At 38.3% G+C, this 23,763-nt stretch overlaps 1 protein-coding gene across 5 annotated transcripts in view; it reads right to left on the reverse strand.

The window, feature by feature from the left end:
* Positions 1–23,763, reverse strand: part of FBN1 (fibrillin 1) — a 141,492-nt gene that overhangs the window by 90,947 nt on the left and 26,782 nt on the right. The window lies entirely within an intron of this gene.

Below are 23,763 nucleotides of genomic sequence, written 5' to 3' on the forward strand. Positions count from 1 at the left end.
TTAAAAGAATACATATAAAAGAGTTAGGATATGTTTATTTCCACAGGTTGGATGGCTGTTCTCAAATGAGGCTCAAGGGAAGGAAATACAGACTACAGAAAGTTTTCTGAGGACAGTTTTCACTGCTATTCAGGCATATGCTGTACCAGATATGTGGGCAAGCTTTGCCTACAGCTGAATGGAGGGCATGTGGAACACATCTGCTTTGATTTGTTTATGGCAGGACAGGCCACAGCCAACAGACAGAATCGAACTGAGACATTAACAAAAAAACAGTAGGCTTCATTTTGTTCCACCCTCCAAGGGCAAAAACCCAACAGTGGTACTGCCAGCTCCTGCTGTCTCCTGGACATCCAGGGTGCACACTCCAGTTAATTCTTTGCAAGCAATTCTAAAATGCTTTTTTTGTTATGCTGCACCAGGACAGAGTCCAGCATCCTGTAAGCACAGACACCAAATTATGAACCTGTTGTTTCTTTGTACTGAAGCAGTTACACACCCTGAAGCAGTTATGCACCCTGAAACCTATCCTTTGGTAAATCTTCATGCCAACCAGAGCTGGTGTCTCCACATGCTGTAATTCTGATAACTCATCAAGCCATTCTGATACAATTAATAAAATAGCTTACAGAAATATAGCAAACAATAATGCTATATTGCTACTGTTATCTTCATCAATAAACATGATGGTATCAGAAAGGATATTGATTTAGATAAAAGGACTTTTCTCTGATGAACTCATACTAAGTGACACTAAGTACCATTTATTCTTCATTAACTATGTATCACTTCAATAACTGCCATTCTATCTTTTGTCTGTTTAACACACCTATTAATCACTCAGATAACCTCTCTTCCTTTTAAAATACTGGATCAAAAAAAATTTTCTTTCAGCCTCTGGAAATTTGTCTTGTATTTCCAGCTCTATGGTAAATTAACATGTGAGAACCCACTAGCTATTTTCAGCCTCCCTGCTTAGCTGGACTAGCTGTATAAAAATACTTAAATCCAATTACCAAACACTTCTCTCATCTTCCTCTAGCAATTCCGTCAGACTCATCATGAAACAAGTCAGAATCTCTGATATCTCTCTTGCCCTTGATTAATTAATTCCTTATCATCTTAACTTTCTTTGGCTTGGTATTTCTTATTGTGTCCCTTCATAGCCCAAATGAATTTTCCACACTGCAGCTTCTATTAAGTTTTTACCTAAATTAATACAAATAAATCATGATCAATTATACTTATCAAATAAAAAAAAATATTTCCTAGATCGATTTTTCATCTTTGATCAAAATAAGAATATGTGCTTTACTCTATGCAAAACTCCCAATGCTGTAAGTCCAAATATTAAAACAAGAGACAACAATTTCTTTAGAAATGCCACAGTTTTGTGTTGGCAGCAGGAAATCTTCCGGGTACCTCCCAGAATGAAATCCCCCATTGTAGATTGTCCCTCTGCTGTTTATATATAGATGGGTTAGAAAGGAGTCATTTTGTTCTCTGGCGCAGTGGGAGCACGCGTCAGACAGTAGTGAATAACTCATCTTGTGTTTTATGGTGGGATATGAATGGATCAGCATTTACAATTGTTTGCTTTCAAGCTATAAATGACCAAGCTGGGGCTAATATGGCTTAGAAATATGGTGAATCCAATGAAGTTAACTTCATAATCATGCAAATCTTTCCACCAGGTCTCAGCAACAAGACATGGGTTGAATACACACTCAAAACCAAGCTAGTCCAGTTTGTTATTAATCAAGTTCATAACACTCCAGTATGGAGCATTACAGACTCCATTTTCACCAAATACTTTGCCTGGATAAATTTTACTTGTAATACTCAGTTTTCTCCTAAATACAGCTTCCCTTCTATTTTTTCAAATACAGTCTTCCACATTTTCACAACTAAGATTTTTTTCTTCTCTATTCTTAATGAAAAAATCTAAAGGTCAAAAAATCCATATGAAAAAAGATCATTTGAATGTACATGCCAGCCTAAGGCCTCAGAGAAATCCACACACCAATTCATTTTTTCATACAGAGGCCAAATAGAAAAAACTTTAAAACTGAAGTGTTTTAAATAGCAAGATTTTTCACTTTTTACAAGAAGAAGATCTATGAGAAGAAAATGAGATTCTACTAAGACAGTAGCAAAATGAAAAGAGGATATGAGCTTAAAACACCAATCCTTATTTTGTAACATCAAAGTTTCCTTATACATTCATGTCATTTGTGATTATTCAAACTACTTCAATAAGTAAAGCTCAAACACAAGGTACCAGTGACCAGTCAGGAGCTGGAGAGAGAGAAAGAAGGAAAATATATCCAGAAAAGCTACTACACAATTTGTATGGGTTGCTTTTTTTTTTATTCAAGGATAACTTCATCTTAACTGAAGAATGTTGAGGCTTGAAATTATTTTAGTAAAATGATTTAAGATGTGTGACTGGTAATTCAAATCTTTTGAGTCATTTGTAATGCAAACTTCAGCACGTGCAAGCAGCCCTCAGTAAGGCAGTAGCCACCATTATCTAACAATTTTATCTGCTTCTTTGCATACTTCTTAGCTATTTTGATAAGGAATAATTCCACAGGGAGCTTCACAACTCAGAAGATGGTACAAACTGTAAAACCACATTACATTCATATACTGTCAAGAAGAGCAAGAGGTCAACAGAATGACACTGGTTTATTGTTATTGACACTGGTGAATTGTTTATACCACACAACAATTCAGCTTATTAATTCACCAGGAAAGAATCAAGTTGCATTTTGATCTAGAGCTCATTCCTGTTTCAGTCAGAACCATCAAATAATTTTAGTTATCTTCTCAAAAGATCCTTCATATTCTTAAAAAGCAGCAGAGAGGCTGCTGAAATATGTAGTCCTGGCAGACTTTGATCAAACCAAGCACAGCAATAAGTAATAACAATTGTTCCAAGTAATTCTGGACAGCACCAAAGACTACGAGCACTAGGACAGTGCAAGACTTCTGGCACCAGACACACATCTTAAGCTCCTAGTTCACAATAACTTCTGCTTCATTTCAAGCACAATATAGTTTTTAATGTAAAAATAAAGTTCAAAAATGTTGTGAACTAATGGAACCTGGATTAAACAATTATGTTAGTGCAAGGAGGCTGGGTAAAATTTTGTCCCTCTATCCTCTAGGATTCACTATATATATCCTAAAAAGAGTTCTTGGTGTTTCAAGTTAACAGCCTGATTTTGCAAACTAATAATCACCTGTTAAGGGAGGCTGACAGACTCCTTCATCTCTCTTAAAAATAAATGAAAATTGAATGAGTTCAAAGGTACAAACTATGAGGCTGCAGCAAGCCAGCATTTATCTGATCATGATCAAGATCTCGATCTCATTACAGAAAACAGCAAAATGCCACCTCCTCTTGCCATCACAGAAAAATGGCTAATGATAAAAGGAGTGGTGTTTTTCCAGCTCTCCACAGGTAGAATGCACAGTTCCCCCAGTTCCTAGGGCTGCAGCACTGCCTGAGCAGCAAACCCAGCTCCTCCCAGCTGTTTGCTGCTCACACGGGAGAATTCAGCATGAACCCCAAACACAGCCAAGAGTTTCAGCTGTGCAACTGAAACTCCCCACAGCAACACAAAGCAGCAACTTCCCTTTCTCGAGTACAGGGAGAAAGGGAAAGAAGGGAATATTCCATTGTCATAAAATAATGAAAGAAAGGTCAGAAAGGGCTCTAAGGCAAGTGAAGCACCTTAAAGCTGACCATTAGTACAACTTATTTTCCTGCCTAGCAGCACTTTTGTTTCTGCTGTTTCAAGGCTTGTTTGGGTTTTTTCACCAGCTGGGCATAAGAGAGGGACATTGGAAGAGAGACTGCACAGGGCAGAAACACCATCTCATCCCTGCACAGTGTGACCCACTGCACTTGGCAGCCTGTTCCACTGCTCAGCCACATGCCAGGAAAGGGAGTCACAGTCACCTGTACCTGAGAATGCTCCTTTGGAAGCTGATCCCACACAGCCAAAGAATACACAAACAACTATACTGTCCATGGAAAAAACAGTGTCCATCACTGTAAGTTTCACAGTACTTCAGTCACTTCACTCTCTTCAGAGAAGGTAGCAAAACACTTGAAGATGATGGAGAAAACTATAATGGGCCTCATTTCTGAAAGCAGGATGTGCTGTGTCTGAAATAAGAACTTTTACAGTAAAATTTTAAGAATTGCAGAGATTCTTGCCACTGACAGAAGAAAACAGCATGACCAAGCTGACTGTAGCAGTGAGCATCACCATTGCAGAGTTACAGAACACAAAGGTTTAGCACTGCAGGCCTTATTTCAAAACCAAAGTGATTCTAGGTATTTTCAAACATACTAAAATCTCCTGATCTTAGAGGACAGAGAGAACACACAAGAGGCTCTACATACACGAACCTCATCAAAAGTTAGTGCAAACCTCTGTGTGTCACTGTACAAAGAAAATAGGGAAGAGCAACAAGATTGTAACTCATCTTCACTTGCAAAATTTTCCTGTTAGTCACTTGTAGACTTGAAATTGTATTGATCATTAAATTATATTTTGCATACAAGACCTCACAACTTTTAACTTCTGATCAGAAAAGTGAATGACCATGCTCGGGGATGGCCATTGCACAACTATCATTTACTTCCATCTTTTCTAATAGGGGACAGCCTCACATCTCAATTCACAGACCAAATCAAGACCAGACCCCGACACATTCCCAAGTCAGTTCAATAAACTGACTTCCAACTATTTAAAAACTCAGACACAATAATGCTCTGTCCACAGGTGACACTGAAAGGCCAGTTGATAAATGCATCCAATCACAACACACTTTTCTTTCCACACAGACCATTTCCTTAAATAATTACTCACTGTTAAGCACTCCCTGTCCTCTCCTCCCCCCAGCCAGACACCATTACTCACCCCAGTCAGATCCCAATGTGTCATCATTGGAAAGTACATGGCAAAGATATCAGAGGGTGTTCAGAAGGAAAGAAAACAAAACTCTGTAAATATTTAAAAACTTATTTCCTATGATGTCTGACACTTCTTACCAACGAGGTTTGGTAGGTTTGGACGAGGTATGTGAAGAAATTATCACCATGCCACTTCTGTCTGCTCCCTTCCAGTGCCAGAGATGGTTTCACATATAAGCAAGACCATTTCCCAGCTGCTGCAGTGCACAGCACAGCACTGAGCTCAAATAGCTGAGATTTAACACTGGCTAGTGCTAAGATGTCACTGGAACTAGGGACTCAGAGTGCAACGTTCAGGCACAGTTTCTGGCAGGGATATAAACCTGGCAGCAGAAATGTCTCAAACTACTACAGCTGTGCTGAGGACAGATCACAGCTCCAAGTTGCTTCTCATTATTTTCACAAGGGTAAAAAATATCCAAGGAAGCATATCTAACACTGGTACCATAACTCTTTATTCTGTATTAGGCAGCCAAAAAGTTAGTTACTGCCTCATATAACCCAACCCTTGGAATATTACCCTTTAATTCATTAATCTGATTACCCCATTTCTTCATGTCTTCCTCACCTTTGCTTGCTGCAAATTTTTCTCATATATTGACTTGCTGGCACACTTCAGCTTAAATTTATTTTCCATTCTGTAAACTGCTTCACAAATCCATTTCTGCACAGATGATCTGTTTAACACGTCTATCTAGCAAATATTATCTAGTCTTCCTAGGACACTGGTTAAAGAATAGGGCTTTTAAATAACAGCTTACTAATAATATGAGACTAACATTATCACTTACATTTGATGCACAGAAAAATTCAGGCTGACTATTTTATAAAGTATGTTGGCAATCTATTTTCCAGAACAAATATACAACTATTTTTATGCCAATTTTGTTCTTGCAACTGACCCAGTTCTCAAAGTCTGTAGCTGAAAAGTAATAACATTACAGTAATAAAATAAAAAAAATAGTGTTCAAAAATTATTATTACAGAATTGGAGTGATTTGTTGCACACATTTTAATCCAACATGCAGACTAAGCATTTCACCAAAATCAAAGCCTTAGCTCTGTTGTTCCCAATTATGTGCAGCAGCAATCCAAATACAGAAAATTGTTACCACATTTTATTCTTTTCCATGATGAAGAAAACAGTAAGCAATGCAGCTAAATGTAGAATAACTTCTCATTTCTGAAGTCAGTTACCTGACAAACTCTAGCCTACCCTACTTTGCCGTATAAGCTGCAAATTACCATGTCTTTGCAAATTTTAATTTTTACAATATCTTTCACAGGCTAGCAACAATTAAATAAAATTCTGGCTTTATTTTCATCTCCCATTCTGCTAAAAAGTAACTAGCTTTGGTGACATATTTATTGTCAAGACCAGATGATTATTAAGGAGAATGGATTCTACTACAGAACCTTGCATGTTTCACTTAAAAAGAACGAATTGACTGAAGTTTATCACTATTTTTTCAAAAGTGTTCTTAGGAGTGCCACGTTATAGAAACTCTCTTTACATACCACTAAGTATTAACCATTCACTAGCATGGTGAAGACAAAGCTAGTAGACAAGCTCTGGGTATTTTTTTTTCTCTTTGGCTGCAAAAGACACTGACTAAAGTAACTAAGACTATCCAAACATAGTGCAAACTGTTTAAGAAAAATAGAACCTAATGACTTACAGAATATTACATAGAGAGGCATCCAAAGAGAGGGAAAATGCTTTCAGACAATGCAATGTACAATTTAAAGAGATACTGCTTACTTTTACAAAGGAGATAGAGTGGTACAATACACTAGAACTAACCTTTTCTAAAATGTAAAGTCTTTTGCAGTGCCATGAAACAAAATGCAATTGCAGAGCACTAGAATGGAACTCAGTCCAGAACTGAAAGCTGGTTATAAATAAAAAAGGGAGATGGGAGGGAGAGAGGGAACTGATTTGCAATGCTCAAGTTCAGTGAAACCCAGCAGGAGTAAACACACAGCAGGAATGGAGAGAAGTTGACTTGTCTTCAGTGTAGGAAGGCGTTAAGTGTAACAATGATGGTTTGGGTGTTGCAATGAAATGTTAACTCAATGATACATGCACAAATAGCTTTTTTGGTCCTAACACAACCCTGAACGTCTGGCAGCTCTTTACCAAGGTGGTTAGAACAATCAATATCTTTTATTCCTTTATAACAGGAATCATCAAACTTGTCTGAAGCAAGCTCCCTCTTTCCCATGATCCAAAAAGACCAACACTCCTGAGAAATTATAACGGTGGAAACCTTCCACTGAATGGAAGGAAGGGGCAAACAGATTGTATCCCTGTAAAGACTCTTCTCCACATGGCAGACAGCTCCCTGGCCAAATTTCTTCAACCAGACACTCACTCAGGTTTTTGTATTCTCATATATACGCATTTTTGTGATATGATCTTAGTGATGACAGACTTGATATGATGTAAATTTTTTTTTTTTTACACTTTCCAAAGTCTAAAGACTTTGGAAAAACTAATACTGTTCTTCTTGCATAAAGCTGTAACACAGAGTTTTATATTTTATACAGCCAGCTAATAAGACATGAAAAATATTTGGAAAACACTGACAACACAGAGTATTTGATTTTTACAGAAATATTTTAACAATTATTTCACTTCATGGTTGCACAATAACCCACCAAAATCTCAGGAAGCATTAAAAATGTAAGTCATAACATACAAGAATTGCTTCAGACACTAATACCTCACCTCTAACTCCATGGTGAAACACATCAACTACCTAATTGAAATACCATGCAACCCTCTGTGTTACAGGATCAGATTCCTTCCTCAATGAAATTGTGGCATCACTCTGTGTGTAAACCAGTGTACTCATGACCAGAATCTGGATCATTTTGCATAACCACATATATGGAATTTGCATTAAGACTGTGGTCCAAAAATAAACACTGCAATAACATGCACTATTTAACTCTGAATAAGCCTGAGGTGTCTCTGTTGAAATGTTACAGAAGACATATCGTAACTCTAGAATTATCACATGTATTCAATTTCTGTTACTAGAAATAAAAAACCAAGAAGGCAAATGATCCAATCTTGATTCACCAGTTTTCAATTAAGCAAGTGTAATTTTATTAAATATATATTATATCCACCAATATAAAGTACATGAGAGGCTAATACATGTGTTTCATTACTCATATTATTGTTTAAGGCCTTCTGTCATTCTTATGTTCATTGACCACTTGGTTGAAGGAGCCTTCTCTTTGCTTAGCACTAATGGGTGGATGTCCCCCAGCATCAGTAAAGGACAGGCCTCAAGTGACTGAGGACCCTCACATCTTTAATCTATGATTACAGAAAATATTTATAACAATTGTCAATTAAACTCTTTGTAAAACCACATCAAAAGTCTGATTTTCCCAAGCAGTGAGAGAGTACAGAATAATAATATCTTAAAATGGGAAGGATGGTGATGGAGAGGGATATTAATCCACAGACAATTCTCAAACTGAGGGTCGAGCTCTCTTCTTACTTGCAAGCAAGCTGGAGAGAAGAGCAAAAGGTCTCTACTGACTCCCATTAATGATGTAATGAAGAGCACTTTTTGGTTCTTTAGCTTAAGTTAGCAATTAGTCAAGAACTGCAAGTGTTTCAAAAAGACTTTGAATTACCATGAATACTCCAGATAAATACTGGAAAGGTTTCACACATTTACTGAAAGTGTAAGCAACTCCACATTTCCACATTCTTAGCGTATTGTTTAACACTTTTAGTTTTTAATAGCAGCTGTGCTGATGCCTTTGGCCTTTTCTCACTCATCACACTTGCTCTGTATACACTATTTTAGTCCAACAGATATTGCAAATCTATTTTTACCCCAGCACTGGAAACTGGCATCTCTTCTACTTGTTGAAGGGAATGTCAGGTCCTAAGATTTCATTTGCCTCCACATGTGGGACAAATCATTACAACTTGGAAACAGTCACCAGCCTGAGTGCCTTCAACAGGAACATTCAAGATCTAGGACTCCAGTCCTAGCAGTTTTTTCTTTCCTCTCTGTTAGATAGAACTGCTTGGTTTTGTGAGTGCCCAGCCATGACATGCAGCACGAAGCCCGGGTCCCAGTTACAAGGGAAAGGTTACATTCACTGACTTTGGTGAGAGAACAATCATTCAGTGGTGGAATCTCATTGCCTGTGACTGTATGAACATTCCCTCACACAGAAAACAGCCAGTGTTTGGGGAAGAGAGACCCAGCCAGCTTCAGAGGCCTCTTGTCAATAGCTGGGCCACAGTGGTTCAACCAAAAGTGACACACTCCAGTTGTAATTTACTAATTATGTGCTTACAAGGAAGAGCATCAGAATCCTGGAAACTGCTGTGTGTACTGAATGGTCCATTCCACTGATCATCATTTTGAATAATTTCTCATTTATTTTAGAAAACAATGTTTCTCTCACCTTCATGCTGCATAAATCCCATCAAAGCTGATGGGTTTTTTTCCATGACAATCACTGAAATTTATCTGTGTAAATGCACACAATATCTGGGATTAATAGTTTCAAATAATGGAGGTCCTGAAGTGGCCCAGAATATACATGAGAACCAGTGAGAACTAGATAAGTAATTTTTTGGGGGGGGGGATGCAGGAGAAAGGAATCAGGGGTTCAGCAAACAAGCCAGGTGTCTGTGAATAACTAACCAGTGTACTGAGGGGAACAAAAAAGCTCTGGCCTGTTCTTTGTAGATTACCACACACTAACATTGATTTCAGGCCCAAAATGGGAGATCCCAGTTGAAGGAGGGGGATGGTTACATATGTACACATATTCACTCACACTTGCACTTCTTTTATCCTCCTCCATTCAGGGTACAGATTCAAGCTGAAGTTTTGTTACACTCCGGCTACACGGAGATGTTCCAAAAGATAAGCAAATACTCCACATAATAGGAATCACTCAGATTTAGGTCAGCAAACTGCAAGCCTCACTAACTCCCAACACAGGAATACTTAACCTTTGCATAGCACTGGAGCGTTAGCCTGTCATGCGAGCCCAGCCTCCCCCTCTGAGCTTGCACCACACGGGGCAGTGCCCTGCACAGCCTGGCGGAGCCATGCATCACTGCTAATGCAGCCTGATGGATGAGCAGCACCACAACCTGAAACACATGAAAATCAGAGAGCCACAGACAACACAAGCCCTCTAAACACATTTTCCATTCTTAAAAAGATCATTAAAATGCATTGAACTGAAGTATAGTCTTTATAAATTTAACTATGTTATTTATTGATAAAATAGTAATTGATGTAAATTTTACAAAGCCCTTACAGGCTTTGCTTCTGTTTACAGATAAAAGTATCCGCAGAAACTGCTGCTGATCCAGATGCCTGTCTAATACATAATACTTCACAGCCTTGCAAAATGCTGTGTATTAAAGGTTGGAAACTGCTTTTTGGCCTACTTTCTACACTGACATACTGAAAAGGAGGGAGAGTCTTGTGGTTGAGACACTTGGCTGGGACTGGGATGACCTGGGTTCAGTTTCAGACTCTGCTGCAGACTCCCAGTACATCCTTGCACAAGTGACTTAATCTCACTGTAAATTAGCTCCCCACATGGAACATGGGGCTGCCAATATTTCTGGATGCTGGTGGGGCTTTTTCCTATTTAGACTACACAGGCTTTGGGATGCAGACTTGTGTGTTCTCTGAATGATAAAGGGAGCCTCAAGCTGAGTTCAGGCCTCTTGGAATTACTCTAATAAAATGAGAAAAGATCTTTCATGTAAAGTTTTTTTTTTGTTTTGATTCTTTAAGGTTTTATGGTGGTTGGGTTTGGGGTTTTTTCTTTTTTGGAGGAGGGATGGTTGTGGTGTTTTATGGGGGTTTTTAATGTTCAATTAATTGTCAGTTTATAGTAAAACATGAGGAATTTGCTCCTGACATTTTCTGTACTGGGTGAGTGCAACAGCAGCAGAACACATTCCATGGAGCAACTCATGCACAATCAATTAGGTCGTCTAATTAATTTTCCAACTCAATAGATGCTATGAACTTTTTTTTTCTTCAGAAATATATCTACACACATATGTAAAAGCAACCCAAAAACTTTTAAAAGGAGAGGAGAAGGACTGATGATATTCACTTGAAAGGAATGGGCTGCTACATGGGAGCAATGTTCTCTCACATGAATTCATATTTCTGTCATGAAGGGAGAAAACACATATGGGGGGCACAAGAGTATTTTCCCATTGACAAGGTTATGTAGTTACCATTAGGGACTGACTTGTCAATCAGTATTTAGAGTAATTTATGATATTAGGTTACCCCATAACTAGGGAGAATAAAAACATGTGGAGAGAAAAAGACACATTTTAAAAATAGGTTTGAATCAAATAGGGACGAAAAATGTAGATGTTTACTGGGGGTTTAACCACATATTACATCAGATGTGCTACAGCATCCAACAACAGGTATCTGTTTCTCTAGTCCTAACTCAGCTAAAACTTCAATCAGCATCACTGTGCCTTTATAAGGACTCTGGATCAAAGATCGAAAGAAGCAAGACAAAAATACCCAGGCCAATTTTTTGCCTTCTCTCACAGAGTTTTACAGCAGCAAATTTTCAACTGCTATGAATTTTCTCTGCACTTCCTTTCCCATCATTGTGATAACCCACAAGTCCTTATTCCACACTAACATAATGAAGTGTTTGTGAGACCAGAGTTATAATTGTGATGTCTGGATTAAAACAGTGAGTTGTGACATTTCTAAGAGTCCTAAGGGAGATGACAGTGAATTATAGAGAATACACAGACACTTGATAGTCCACAATTATGAGAAAAAAAGGCACAGAAGCACAATAAAGTGCTTCAGTTGTGGTTTTACTATGGGTGTTTCTATGGAAGCATAGACTAGATTTATAAAGAACTTATAAAAATATCCAAAGCAAATAAAAAGTGATAAACATTACAGTTTCTCCAACCTGTACCACAAATCAGTATTCTGTTAGTAACTGTTTCAAACAATGTGGCTGCCAAATCAGATGAACAGACAGGGGAGAGACAGCAAGCTCTGGAAAAGATACATACTGCTTGTAGGTAGGGGAAAGCCAGAGCAAAAAGCCTTCAGGGAACAAGTGTGAAGGAAACAAGGATACAAAGAAGCAAAACAGCAAAAGAGCAGAGGGACGAAAAACAGGAAGGCAGCAAAGACGGGATGGATCAAAGCAAATCGAAGAAATGAGTGGGAGGCACAGAGACAAGGAGAGATAAACAGTGGGAGCCAGCAGACACCATGTGTGAGAAGGGGAGAAAAGGGAAAGGGAGGGAGGAAAAGGCTGGCCAGCCCCAGAGCTTCACCAGCTGACCAGGACAGGGAAGTCTGCCAGGACAGGCTGGCCAGCCTGGGTTAAAATGAGGGCCAGAGAGCCAACTGGCAAAGAGCAGCCAGGCAGCCAAAGCCATCCGGGAGAGGAATCTGTGTGTGGAGCAGGGCGGGCACAATCCCAGCTGCACCGGGAGCTGGGTGAGCCCAGCAAGCACCACACAGGGGAATGGGCAGGAGCAGCTCCAAGAACAGCAGTGAGCAAGAAGCAAAAAGATGCCTGAGAACATCCCAGCAATAGAGTGAGCATCTCACTGACACATCTGGCTATGCACTCTGAAATACTATCCACTAGGATCATTGGGTGGCCAAATATGAATAAACAATGACTACACAAATTGCAGCTATTAACCATCCCTTTTCCCAAAAGGCATTTTCCTCCCATTTGTGGGGCTGATATCTGTATTTGTTGTCTACTTTGATATTTTCAAGATGACACAGTACAAATTATGTACCCCAATATTATTTATATAGTTAAATGTCATAATCCTGAATCAAGAAAAACAAACACCAGGCCAGTGATAAATAAAATATGAGCTAAAAAAGGCGTTACAAACTACATGAAGAATGGCCTAATCGAGCAGTGACAACATTCTGCTTATCTCTTCAGTCAGGCAGCTCCTATCCATCCATCTCAAAGAAATAAAATTAACTATACTGAATAAGAAAAAGATTGAAAGCTGTTACTAAAGGATTTCTACTAGACAGTAAAAACTTGTGCTATCTTCTGAAAGAGTTTTTACACTAAAGGAACAATAATTGAACAATTTAGTGGATTGTGAATGAATAAAACATGACAAGGTCTAACTGTTCCTATCTTCAGAGCTACAATTTATTTTTTAAAAAAAGCAGTAAGGTGTGTGTACGTATGTATATATGTATATATATATATATTATTTCTGAGAAAAACAAGTTTCATTTCACAGTCAAAACAGACTGTTACGTGCATACTGTTCATTTTTTTCTCCCCAACATTTTCCTGGTGTAAATCAGCATCATAAAAAGCAGAACAGAAGGGAAGTAATCCAGGTGTGGGTAGTGTCTCAACCTTTACCTTACCTTTCAGGATATAGGACCTGCTCCACACCACCAAAACTCCTGAGTATGTTTTTCCTTTTAACTTCACTGGGCTTTGAATGAAGTATCAAGCCATCAGGAAGCCAGTGATCCATGAAACTGCCTTACCCTCAAACCAAAAGAGATTCACAGCTGAGACAGATGATATTCTAGGTAGTCAAAGTCAAATTCTGCTTGGGACCAAGTGCAAGAGAGCAGCACATGCCAGGCAGCACCCTGGGGTTCCCACAACTGGTAAGAGGAGGGAGGGACAGGGAAGCAGGAGGGAAGAGGGAGCAGTGAGGAGTTATGAGGGGGAAGCACACAGAGTGCAGCATAATGCAGTTTAAAGTTCCTCTGTGGGAGCTCTGGTACCTGCCTAAGCTGCAAGGTTTAGCATTTGTAGTGCCAATATAAATTTGTACCTAAAAATATAGGAAATATTTTCTTTTAATTTTTACTGGAATGGGTACATTTAACAATCCAGGTGGTCATCAATATATATGTGATTCACTTCCAGCAACATTAGTGGAACAACAGACTGTTCTGTGGGGTGTCTAAAGTTTCAGCTGCTTGTAAACCAGCACTGTGGGAAAACTTTTAGGTGGCTTTAAAAAAATGCTTGTAAAACAGTAGAAAGCTCATAATTTAAGACAGTTCAGTGGAAGAGAAACTTCCTCCTGATAATCAGAAATATTTTGCACTACATCCAAAAGGCAAGTAGGATTTCCTCCAGGAATGTCTTTTATCCACATCATTCTTTGTCAGGAAAGTGTCTGAATGTCTGTTTTAATAATTAAGTTTCAGGTTTCAACTACACTTCTGATAAATAATATTCACAGGAGAAAAATGTTTTTAGGGCATCAAATAGTTTAGTCTTATAAAATAAAATAAGCTGGTGGTGGTTAAACTTCCCCACATAAGAACATTTTATTAGGGTGTGAATATACTATAAGCTTAAGTTATAAAGATATTTAGCCCACAAGTTCAAAATGAGATAACCACTGGATTGGAACTCTTGCCTGGCAGCATGCTGATCTCTTTCTTCCTCCCATTTCATTTAATTAGCAAATTGAAATGGATCAGCAACTTTCAAACGGCTGATTAAAATCCCTGTTCACAGAAATTATCTTGGTTACTTTTCACATGAGCATCAGGCTGCCCCTCTGCAGGGCAGTAACTCTGCTGTGACCTCATTCCACTTCGGAAAAGGTGTGGAGAATCACTGCACCTTGGGTACTGCATCTGCACCAACATCCCCCACTGCAAACCACACACAGTACTGACCACTTGAATAAAAACAACAAACATAAAAGAAAGGCACAAGGACATCACCTCAGCAAAAAAGGAAAGTCCAAAACTCTTCTACATCTGCACAAATTTGAGCATAACCTAAATCCTATTAAAATGCAAACATTTTCTTTAGATTTAAAAGAGCTACTTATGCTTCATCAGAGGCTATTGGAAAACACATATACAAACTTGTCTAGGTGTTAATCAATGTTCATAAACATACTAGCATTCTAAAAGTGCTTTAGAAATGAAAATATCACATGAAAGACTCTGTAAGTGGCACATAAGCCCAAAAGGAAAAGAACAGTTTATTATAAAACTGAAAGAGGCTGTACTGATTTTCTTTGCTATTTACTCTACTAGAGTATTTCTCACTCATCATCTTGAAATCCCTAGTTGTAGTTAAATAAATACCATTCCATATAATGGTATTTTCTATCCACTATAACCACAATCTTCACTAAACATATTCATATTTGTGACTTATGCATTTAAGCACTTTTGACTTTTATCCAAAATTACTGATTGATATTATTGTGTGGTAGCACAGCATAGCTCTAATTGCTTTCTCAATAACATTATTAAAATCTGGCTGACAAGATTTGATCAAGTCTCTCTGACCCCTGATTCAAACCCCACTTAGGTCTTTGGGCATCCTTTTCTTTTATGTGAGTAGGTTTTGGATCACTTCAAGAGTGACTGTGAATTTTTCATCCAGGCTTCACCTCTCTCAACAATGTCAAGACTTTTACCTTTAGGTTTAAAATACTGCCTGAATGTCTGAATATAAAACTAATATATAGGCACAAGTGTGTGTGTGAGTGTGTGTGTGTCTGTGTGTAATGCAGGTATATATATATATGCCCTCTGGACATAGCAAAACAGGCTGTAGAATAAACACAAACCATTCCCTGCAGGGTTCTGGCAATAGTTTACACTAAGTGGCAAATCATTACTGCTTTAGATATTTCTTGAAATGCCAGTCATCTTGAACTCTTCTGGTATTTCCTGGGGTGCAATGGGCAGTTGCCTAGAAATTTTGTACGTGCTATTTGATGCCAAATCACTGTGTAACATCTTATAAGACTACCTAAATATTTATGAACAAAGAATACAAGTTATATATGCATATTCACAAACCCCATCTAATTTGTTTAACTAATTTGAGACAGTAAAAAACTCAATTCTCATATCAAGAACTCCTTCTGCAGACAAACATGAAGCAGTCTCTCAGTAGTGGGAGACATTAAAAGGAGCTCGTGTAAGCTGCACTCCAGGCAACTCCCACTGAAGTGTCAAAAATCAAAACTACCTTAAATTTTCTCAGTAAGTCTCTCCTCCATTATGCTGAATTCAAAGGGAGTTTATTTATTCATTCATTTATTCCAAAGAGGACCAGCATATCAGTCCTAATATATCTGGGGATAGTCGAATCATGGATGCAAAGGCTTGCTGCTGCTGCAGAGCGACAAAGAGAAATTCCTCCCAGCTTGAACTGAAACAGACATCAACAAGGCAGGCTGCAGGAAGTTGTTATTTCTGCTCAAAATTCTAAACAGCTGTTTTCAAGGCAGATTAAAAGATTTTTCAATGTTTGGATTCAACTCAAGAGCTTTATCTAATGCATACTTTGTATTTGAGTATTTGTTGAATTAGAAATTTAATAGAGCAGTTGAGTATTTTAAAATCTTTTGGAAGATGTGAAAAAGGGATGTGAATTCTAGCACACCCTGTAAAACATAAATTTCTTACCAAAAGAATATGTTATTCATGTGCTCTGTACATTAGGTCAATTATTACTCACTTTCTTTGGAGAACCACCAAGTGCCTCCACCCTTTATAACAGAGCACTGTAATCAACTGTAGTAAGAATAGCAGAATTATTTTAATACACACCGGTGGCTCAGGCCTGAGCTCAAGAAGGCTTGAACAGTAAGAGACTAAGAAGGATTTGCCATCATCTTTCCTTTTTAAGAGGGAAAGAAATTAATGTTTCCTTGTACACCTCTGTAAATAATTTCAATTGCACATAAATAGGGAACAATTTACAAAAAGGAATGCTTTAAATCTGACCTCCAATTTAAACACTTCAGTTATTTATTGACAAATTCCATAAACAATCTGATACCAAAACTTCTTCCACAGCACGTCTTTCATTTCCGCTAACCCAATTTAACCTCTCATCTTCCTCGCACTCAGCAGCTGTACAAAGCACTTTTTTTGTACTGACATCAGCAAGTGACTGAAGTGTTAGTGCTAGATTTAAAATGCCTTCTAAAACCACGACATTTTGTATTGAATTTGGAACCAAGTTTGATACAACTTGTACTGTTATTTTAATATAGTATCACCTTTCATTAAACCATATCTTGTTGGGTTCCTGCTGGGACCTGAGAACTGAAATAGCACAAGGTTTAATGCATGGCACTTCATTTTGTCCAGCCTGGCTCAGGCCAAGAGAAGCATTTCAAATTATTTAGATAACCACACAGATTAAATACCCAGCAAGATAGCTTGCTAAGTCATTCATCATTTGCCATTCCTGGCCTGTGCTTGTGTCTAGCAATGTTTTCACTAGAAGAGCCATTCAGATGAATGGAATGCACATCTCCACTGAGTCTCCCCTGCCCAAGCAGCAGTCTAAAAACGTCTCAACCTGCCTCCAATGCTCTTTTCCCCAGATATGTGAAAACTGGCTAGATCCTCTCTGCCATCATCTTCTTTGCCTTATCTTCCCTTCTCACCTGTACCTCTTGCCTTTGCTTTATGAGCTCTATAACTTGACCAAATTTTAATGTATTAAAACATTATCATCTCCTCACTTCAATCCCTCAAAAAGTTCACAAATTGTCCTCTTACTACTCTTTGACCCCTCTCAAGAATCAAGTAACTGGAATTAGTTCACACCACGGGGTGTAATTCAAATTCTGACATAATATCTGCATCATTAAGCTATATCTTACCTTAAAGGTTATTGGAGCCAAAGTAACTTAACATCAACTCTCCTTTCACAAAATCCTTTCACAGAGGTGGATCACTCACCTCTTTTCTCACTGCAGATCTTTTGGCCTTTGAAGCCTGTGGCTTGGAAGTAATTTTTGACCCTGTGGCTTCTTCTGAAGCCTGTATTAATCCAACTGTAAAGCTGCCATACTTGCATTTTACAAACCTCTCAAAGTTACCACCCATACTGTCCCACCAGGACATGGAGATTCCCATAAAGGCTTTCATCATATCCCAGCAGGACAACTATACTTCACTGCTTGCTGGTTTTACTATTACTTCTTTCAAACATTTCAAGTCCAAGTAATGTTCTGTCACTGTACTGCTCAACTGAGCTAAGACATCTGGACAGTCCAGATGAGAGACCAGTCCAATGGCCCTTGAAGAAACAGTTCAAGGTGCATCTCATTTTAAGAGTCACCTTAATTGCACTTTAAAGAAAGTGCACAGCATGCTTTTTCCACTTCATGTTTATCATTTTTTTTCTTGCTGTCGTTCTCAGAAACATAAGCAAACAGGAGCTGCTGAGGTGCTAAAAACCCTCCATCACTGAAGTACCCAGCTGCTTCCTAAATCAGATGGAACTAGCAAGTACCTAATAGGTGTCCCCATCTTTTTGTATTAAGTGACAAGCAAGTAACTACAATTAGTGTCAAGTGCAAACAGGAAAACTCTCCTGACAGTGTGTCTGTAGTTATTAGTATTATTTGGATTTAAAACCATTCCCTATTCCACACCCCATGAACCACTGTAGTTTTGTCAGCTTATTCTTCATTTTTAAACTAACTGTTCCATTTTTAAAATTTTATTAGGCAAGTACATTAGATCTCATCAGCATAACATGTGCTTTCATTTCACAGCACTCAATCAATCACTGCCACAGGAAAAACACTCTCTGGATAACAGAACACACAAATATGAAAAAAAACCACTGAAGATCCAGAATTATGAGCACTTAGACAATGTTAGCACTGGACCTTCATTAAATAGCTAATAGGTCTGATTGGTACAGCTGGAGGTGCACAAATCACAGACTAACACATATTTTAGCACATTTTCCACAGTCCTGGGCAATCTGCTCCAACTGATCCTGTTTGAGCGGGGGAGTTGGACTAAGTGATGTAAAGAGGTCCCTTCCACTCTAAGCAATTCTGTAAGCTGAAATACAGCTAGAAATTGCCCTCTCTCCCTTTAAATCTTACAGTTCTATTTTTGAAAGAATGTAAATGCATTGTTTGATAGGCAGGAGTTACCCCACTAACCAGCTGATATGCATTTTGTTGTGCTGCCTGTTTTTGCCAGAGATAAACTGCTTTTCCAAACCTTGCTGAAAATTCAGCTATCAATAGATTCAATAGAGCAATTGTAAGTAATGGGACCGAGATAAAAGGAGCTAGAGCAAAAGCTGAGGGCTTAATCTTGAGACCAAAGAGTACTAGGGGGTCCCTGTGCATACAGAAATAAGGAAAATGGTAAATCTTGTAAAATATCACTGAACTTATGACCACTGCTGCAATGCCAGCAAGGACACCTCTGGCTTGGTCCCATGCTGTGTGCAGTGGGGCAGGATGAAGGCATCAGCCACCACCTCCCCAAGGAGGCAACAACTGTGAGCATACAGGCTTCTCCTCAGCTCCTGCTTCCCTAGGACTTTCAGCACCTCTGTGTCAGAAGAAAAAGCCCTAGAGGGTCACAGAAGACCATTCATTCCAAGGAGTAAGGAGCAAATGGGGACAGCACTGAACACCTGGCAATCACTGGGTAAACTTTGCAAAAAACATAAACATTGAGGACAGGATCATTATAAAACATAACCGAGATCACTTGGTAAGCCAGGCTTACTCCAGTAAATGCTTTTTAAAATTTGAGGCACACACTAAGTTAAAGATTCAGGGACAAGTAAAACAGTGCAGAGACCCCTTCTTCAGAATGGGAGACCTATAATGTGAATTACACCACCATGGAAAGAAATGAAGGCTATAGCACAGCAGACTCAGTTCCATTAACCTACCTGCACTAGTTTAGTTTGGGTAATGTCTGCAACAGATACAAAGTAAATGTATAAGACCACAACCAAAACTCAGGTGCTTAAAAAGGTTTACATTTCTTAAAATATAAACCCACCTGTATATATGTGTAAACACACATGCACTTTTAATAACTTTCATGCTTTTTAAAATTACATATATGTAGCCTTTACGCACTTAGCCACAGCGAAGGGAAATACTGAATCTTGGTTTCTTTACATAGCAAAATTCCATCTTTTTTTCCAAAAGAAGTTTCTTCTGGATAAAGAGTGCAAAGCCAAGCTCTGTTTTACAGCAGAGCAGAATTTGGAGAGTGATATTTCTCTCAGGGCTCCTTTCTTTTCAGACCTTATTTAGGCCTCTTTTCTTTTCCTACAGCATTTCTCTAAAGTGCCAAACTGTACAAGCTATCATAAAAAAAATATATAAAAACTACTCAGTCATTATTCATGAACCTCTCAAGGGCAACTGGAAGTGAGAATGTGTCTGTCTTTACAGCTGCTCTTAGGTAGCTGTTTCCCACAATTTTTTGCAGCTTTTATGCTGATACAGGGTAGATCTCTTTCTAAATCTAACAGTTTACTTTAGAAAAGTCTTTTTTTTTACAGAGATTTCAACAGCTCTGTTACAAATACATAGCAAAAAATCTTACATGTGTCAAAACAGTTACACTGACCACTTTGAGCACCTCTGTTTAAGATGCATTTTCATTAGCATTTTGCAGCTGACCTACATAAAAGAATTGTTTTACTTGGAAATGCCTTCATCAGTTTACCCTTTCATTAGGTTAGATCTATGTTTTAAAAGAGGTTTCTTTTCTTTTTTAGAACTGGCCATCTAAAAAGTTTTAGTTCGCTTGTAAAAACAAAGAAAAAAAAGTAAGTCACAAACTCAACTGAGGCATCATGCGTACTGATACTTGCTTCTGTGGCAACTATAGCAAAAATTCTTAGCTTACCAGCCCAAGAAGAAAAAAAGCTATGAATGGGTGATTTACAAGGAAAACATTTGTTTTTACTGTAACAAATGAGAGGATTTTGGGTAGCAGTGCTTTCTTATATCTAAATATATTGCAGCCCAGAGAAGGAGTAATTTTCTCCATAAACAGCTAAATAGGCATTGTTAGGAAAGTTCTCAGCTGCATTTATTCATTCCCTATATTATATATTCAAAGGCACCTTTTCTTTGGAAAGTTCCATGAGAAATCAGCTATGGCCAGCTATTTTATTTTTTACAAGTTTTGGCTGAAATTAGAAAAATGGGCCTGGTAAAATGGTTCTAAGAGGGGAGCATGCGTCCTAAGATACACATTCTGAATTTCTCAAATATAACACCACTCTGCAATGACAACCAATATCAATAAAAGCTGATTCAATCTTTCAGCACACATATACACAAAAAAAATTACTCTCGTGATACAACACATGAGAGGGATTCTTTCCAATTCTCCCTGGAACACTGCAGAGCACAGATCTGGCAGTGAAGGCCAGTCAGGGAAGCTACAACTTTCCACTGTTTGCATGTGTATATAGAAGTTACAGCTGGATGATCTGCATGCAACGTCCCATAACCTCTCCGTGTGGGTACCTTCTAGAAAGCCTCTCCTCCACTGGCCTCCATCCTTCATTTCTCAAGGCACTCCAAGGCAGACAGCAAGAACCACACGCAGGCACAGCCAGCACAGGGTCCAGCCTGGCTGCAGTGAGAGCTGAACCCAATTTTTGCACAGCAAACAGGAGGCAGGAGTCAGGTTCAACAACAAAGCTGTCTGCAGTACCAGAAGAATGATCTAGTGACTCTCCTGTGAGCCTTTTCAATGTCCTACATACAAGAACCAAATCTTACAGATTAGAACAATGCAGCTATTTCATTCAAATGTTTTGGTGATAATTTATACCAACTATAGGGTCCACAGTTTGTGATTAAATTTGTATGCATCTCCACTGCTACAACTAAAACCAAAACAAAGTCCAAACAATACTTTACTGCACATCTAAAGGTCAGTGTCCTTAGCAGCCAATCAAGAAAGCATGGAAATATAAAAAGGTCTGCCAAATAGCTGAATGAAAACTTTAGATTTGTTTGACTGAAACCAAAACTCAATTTGGAACAAAATGTAAATGTTCAGCTTCGTGTACAAAAGTTGGAGCCCTCACATCTCACAAGAGACCTAAGCCATATGTACTTAATCATTTATGGATTTTGATTAAGCTTAAAAGCATATATCTGAAGAAACATTTTAGAACTGGCTATATGATATTTTAAGACACACAAAGCACAGAGAAAGCAACACAAAGCCAGTTATGGGGTGAACAGGCAAGGACCAGAATAATGGATAAAAGCCTTCCTACACATAAGATCCCTAAAACTGCTTTTTGGCATCAAATAACAGAATGAACTGAGTCCTGACTTGTGATCCAGAGATCTATTGATTATATTGCTAAGTATTAAAAACCACCTAAATCACACACAATCATCCTGTAGAGGCTGCCTTCTCGACTGTAAAGCTGCAGCTTCAATTTTAAAAAATAAAAAACTCATCCAGTTATCTCAACCTCGTTTTTAGAGAAGATAACTCAATGGAATTTTTATTCTAAAACTGAAAGACATCAAAGGTGACAACATATACTGAAATTATTTTAAAGTCAATAAAACATCACTCTGTGACTAAATATATTGATCTTCAGCCTGCAGCCATTTTTCATAATTTTTCAGGGGGGGGGAAATGTATGCAAGAGTCCTTATTGCAGGCCTTCAAGTCCAGCCACCCTTCAGTTTGCTGCTATAACACTGTACATGCATGCATTCATGTTACAGGGCTGCAGAAACTACATGTCTATGTCAACAGATGTGTTTCTTGGAAGAAAGCAACAGAAATCAAGTTTATTCAAATGTTTGCCAGCTACCATATGCTGCAATACTACTTTAAATGCAACATAAGGGTTTGGGAACATACTTTTACTGCTATCTACACTTTGTTATTTACTTTCCATTTAGACTAAATACCAGAGACGGGGCACACTAAGGGGTGCAGTGTCCTCTTTGTAAAAACATTCTACCCGTTGTAGTATTTAGAAAGAAAAAAAAATATACAGAGCCCTACATTACTCTTGACCACTTTCAGAGGCTGCACTTTCATAGGGAGGCTCCGGGAAAGATATTTTTACATATGGCATTAATTCTGGGAACTTTTAATAATGGCCAAATATAATTAAAAATTATGCAAAAATTCCTGCCATGAAGAGAGCAGTACAGAAACGACTCTGTTTGAAGAAAAAGCAATCATTTGCTCATATTCTGAGTCCATAAAAAAACAACACACACGTGGTACATTTTTAATATTTGAACTACATCAGGCCCAATTCTGCTCCTATGTGAAGCGAGTGGCAAAACTCCAGAATGCAGCAGGATTGAGCCCCTGATGTTGTCACAAGCATTCAAATAAACAAACAGGTCTGTAACACATTCTAAGCTTCCACTGTGTTCCTCTAAATGAATCCAGACAGAAAAAGAAAAGCACATTTCATTGCATTTCTGCAATACAAGGATAACAACAATGTACAACTTTATATTATACAGAACTCACCCTCCTAAAGTATTATCACCCAAAAGTCTATAGAGAAATAGTTTCAAAGAGCCAAGAAAACCTTTGTGCACAAATTTGTAGGCAGCTCTACCAAATCTGTGTTTTGATCTTCCTGAGGTCCTAACATCAATTTTTCTCTGGACTTTATGAAAGTGCAAGATACAGGGATGTATTCACATGACCCAAACGTGGGCATCTCCCACAGCCAGCTAAATCCTCTAGGCTATTTCAGAGACAATAGAAAGAGCTGTCAATGTTCTGAATCATCCTCAGGGGAACATAAACTAAGTCTCTGCTCTCAGCCTCTTCAGCAACTCTAAAAGAAACTGCAGAATCTGTAACTTGCTCAAGTTATTCAGCATTAACAGTAAAATGGCATAAGGATGGCATCCAGTTTTTAACCAGCAGGAGAAACTTTGCTTTGTCCACATC

Source organism: Melospiza georgiana, chromosome 13 (assembly GCF_028018845.1).
Source record: "Melospiza georgiana isolate bMelGeo1 chromosome 13, bMelGeo1.pri, whole genome shotgun sequence".
Classification (NCBI taxonomy): Eukaryota; Metazoa; Chordata; class Aves; order Passeriformes; family Passerellidae; genus Melospiza; species Melospiza georgiana.